The sequence below is a fragment of the Microtus pennsylvanicus genome, chromosome 22 (genome assembly GCF_037038515.1).
Source record: "Microtus pennsylvanicus isolate mMicPen1 chromosome 22, mMicPen1.hap1, whole genome shotgun sequence".
Taxonomy (NCBI): domain Eukaryota; kingdom Metazoa; phylum Chordata; class Mammalia; order Rodentia; family Cricetidae; genus Microtus; species Microtus pennsylvanicus.
This window is the reverse complement of record NC_134600.1, coordinates 13,364,147-13,368,103: the sequence shown is the minus strand read 5'-3', so window position 1 is coordinate 13,368,103 and position 3,957 is coordinate 13,364,147. Positions and strand designations below refer to the sequence as shown.

General features: G+C 46.6%; 2 pseudogenes; both read right to left on the bottom strand.

The window, feature by feature from the left end:
- Positions 1-491: 491 nt before the first annotated feature.
- Positions 492-1,929, bottom strand: LOC142839972 (N-alpha-acetyltransferase 11-like; annotated as a pseudogene).
- On the bottom strand, positions 1,893-2,200 carry LOC142839975 (thioredoxin-like protein 4A pseudogene; annotated as a pseudogene).
- Between the last annotated feature and the right edge of the window lie 1,757 nt (positions 2,201-3,957).

Here is a 3,957-nt window from a genome sequence, read left to right as displayed (position 1 = left end):
AAGTATAAAGTATAAAAAGACAAGATCTCCTGAGTAAACTGGGTGCATGCAGACCGTGGGAGAGGGTTGAAGTGGGGAGTGGAGAGGCAGGGAATGAAGCAAAGGAAATTGTAGAGCTCAATAAATACCAATAAACAAAGATAGATCATATCTGCAGGGGATAGTTGTCTAATTGCAAATTCAATGTTCCTTCACTGAAGATAACCTTCCCAATCTGGACACCCACACAATCTGGTCTGTGTTCATTCACATGACATTAATTTACACATGCTGGGCAATTACAAACCACTCCTGCTACCACAGTCAGGCCCTTTTTCATAGTGGTGGCTGCAACAGCTGATTGCCTATGCTGTGCCCCCTGCAGTGCACACAATAATCTATTCTTCCTATTGTGGTCTGAGGACAGAAGAAATGCTCCATATGCAAATCCTTTTCCTGTGACTGCATTGGGCAGTCAACTACATGCCTCAAATGCATTATTTATTTACTGGTTTTTTTTCCCTTTTTAATATTTTTATTGGGGGGGGTCAGAGATTACAATTTGATTTCTGCTTGTCCTTTACTTAAGATCTACAAATTCTGCTTGTGCAGAAGTCCAACACCTATCTCCTCCCACCAAAAGGGAACAGTCTTCTTCAAAGAGGGAGGGCAGGGCATGGGCAGTTTCCATAGAAGGCAAGAGTAGGTAACTTCCACCAGACAGAGGCAGAGGGCATAAGGACTACCGATGGTCCTGCTTATTCAAAAATGAAAACCTAAATAATGGCAAACGCTGAAAGCTGGGGAGTTTCCTGAGTTATCACCACTTCCTGTTTGGCATTCTAGGCAAAACCCTACAGCATACACACAATCAGTACAGGACAACTGCAGACCGAATACAGCAGCCGGCAGCATGGGAGAAGCCAAGGATGGTGCTGCCATGGCAGTCCTCAAAGTTCCTTGGCTCCTGCACAGCAGCTTCTGTGTCCTGGAGTGCCTTCATGATTAGGCTATGTGGAAGGCTGATGCTAAGCGCTGACAATGAGAAGCCATTCGGGTCACTGTGGTGACTCCAGAGTAGATACTGCAGAGCAGAGCCAGGGTTCCCAAGAAAACTGTGGCTAAAATGCAAGAACCTACAATGCTTGAGAGGGCTCTAGGAGGTGGAATCCAAGTCTTGCAAGCTGTCTTGAACATCAGCGCTGTCTTTGCTGTCACTGCCACTGTCATCTCCAGCCAGGTTCTGCTGACAGGCCTCTTCAGAACCAGGAAGTGTGCTGCCCTGATTCTCCTTGGAACCCAGAACCACGTATCTGCCCTTCTTCAGCACCAGCTGCGTCTCAGCTCCTCCGCCATCTGGGAGAGGTCTCGTTTCATGGCGTAGGCATCTTCTCCATCTGCATAGTACTTGGGCTCCACCTCACTAACCTGGAAGTTCAGGGTGTTGTAATAAAGGTGCAGGGCCGCCCTGTTGCTCTTCCTCACATGCAGGGATACATACTTGGCGCTGAAGTTCTCGATCATGGCCCGTGAGGCCTGGTCCATCAGCTTCTGGGCCAGGCCGAGGCGCCGGTGGGAACGTTTCACAGCCAGTGAGGTGATGTGTCCATGAGGGACATCATCGGGGTCCTCCTCCATCTTGGCCAGGACATAGCCCACGATCTTACCATCCTCATCCTCAGCAATGTAGGGGAGCTGAGGCCAAGAGAGGCCATGGTAGAAGTAGTACTTCATCTGGTAGTTCTCGGGCAGGCACAGCAGGTTGCAGTGCTGCCTGTTCATCAGATCATCGGGCCCAGCACGGCGGATGTTCATATTGGCAGCAGATAGGCCTGTCAGGCTCGAGAACCACAGAGGATGCCAGGAGCACAAGCGACACCAACACCGTTTGCTTTCAAACAGCTGGGATATCTTCACACAAGATGAGAAAGATCTCCCACTATCTTCCATTTCTTTTCGGCGATGCTGTACAGAACCTCGTCCATCTTCATGCAAGTGGGGTCCCAGTCGTGTCCGAAACGAATGACGACCACGCGGTCCTCCTCCGACAGGATGGCCTGGTCTACCTGCCAGCCATTGTGCAGATGCGGGAGCATGTACGACATCTTGAGCGGGCCTGCGCGGGCGGAAGCCGCGAGCTGCCTCGTGAGAGCCCACGCTGCCCGACCGCCGGCGACTCCTCGCAGCACCAGCGCCCTCCCGCGCCCCGGAACCTGCGGACGTACGCACTGACGTTCTACTTTTTTTTTTTTTTTTTGAGACAAGGTATCTCTGTAGCTTTGGTGACTGTCCTGGAACTAGCTCTTGTAGACCAGCCTGGCTTCAGACTCACAGAGATCTGCATACATCTGCCTCCCGAGTGCTTGGATTAAAGGCATGCATCACCACTGCCCAGCAAATACATAATTTTAATACTGTGAATTGGTACAGTCACTTAAAAACTTTGAGGGTGTAATATAGAGGACACTCAAGGTTGCCTAGGAAAGCAACAAAGAGGGACCAAAGCTACCTGAGTCAACATAACAGAAGTTGACTCAGAAGCAATATTTCTATCAGTACAGAAATGCAGCTCTTCTAGAATTAATATGCCTTCCCACTGAGAAATCACATCACACACTTAGGAGATTAAAAAGAAAAGTATCTTTAATGATGTTATTCATTGATCTCTGTCCAATGCTCAAGGGACAGAGGCTAGATAGATTCTGCATTCAATATATGCTGTTAGTCATAAGTATCCCTTAGGATAGTGGTCCAGAGTATACTCTGAACAATTGAAATAGAAACAGGCAACTTGCCAGTCTAAATATATAGGCAAAAATATTCTCAGAATATTTTCTTAAGTATGCCCGTGAACTGTTACAGCAGGTCATTCTTCACTGACAGGCTTCTAAAAGCTCATTCCAGGATGGGCTCAAAAGCTTCAGAGAAACTTGAAAAACCAAAAAAAAAAATTAAAAAAAGAAAAATAGCATCTTGCCAGGTGGTGGTGGTTTATACCTTTAATCCCAAGACACAGGGAGAAGAACCCTGTGCCTCTCTGTGAGTTCAAAGCCAGCCTGGTCTATTACTTCCTAGGGGGAAATGAAAGAATTACATGAAGTCAGCAGAAACTATGATACAATGAGACAAATTTAGGAAGAGGCTAGTCCAACAATTCTACACAAAGGGTACACTGGGTATTTTTTGAACTCTTTGCTACGTCCAGAATGGCCTTGGTACTGAGAACCATAGCTCCATATGGTGGGAAAGGTTGAGTTGTCAAGATCTGAATCAACCCCTCCACAAAGGCCTGGGCACCAGACCATTATGGGCTCTCCAATGCACAGTGCTGGTTTTAGAGGAAGAGCTCTGTTTTAGTATCAATACATCAGGTCCTTAGAGAAACTAACAGGCTTATGTCCCAGGCTGTTACTAGGTCAACAAGAATGTCCCTCCTCCCTGCCTGAGGTCCTAAAGGAAAGCCTTGATTGATCAGGCGAGTAATTCACACAACAGTGTTTTACATTTCAAATATATGTCACCCGATAATATTGCTCTTTTGACAGAACTATGCCTCTCTCAAAAAGAAAACTGGAACTTTATGGCATGCCAGGTCTTCAGGTTGGTTGTGACCTGTAATTTCTCCTTGAGCAGCTTGTTAACAGGTCTATTTTTTGATATTTGGATGGGTCTAGTGATTTTTTTTTATTTTTCAAGACAGGGTTTTTCTGTAGTTTTGGGGCCTCTCCTGGAACTCACTATTGTAGATCAGGCTGGCCTTGAAGTCACAGAAATCCACCGTCCTCTGCCTCAAGAGTATTGGAATTAAAGGTGTGCACCACCACCACCCAGCAGTGACTTTTTATTTTTAAGTCAGTGATTGCTTCTTTGAAATGGTTTGGAGTCAAATATCTGGACAATCCTGATAAACAATGTATACCTGGGCATTCTAATCTCTACCAGCCTTCATTAGCATAGACTCACAGTTTGGGCGTTTTA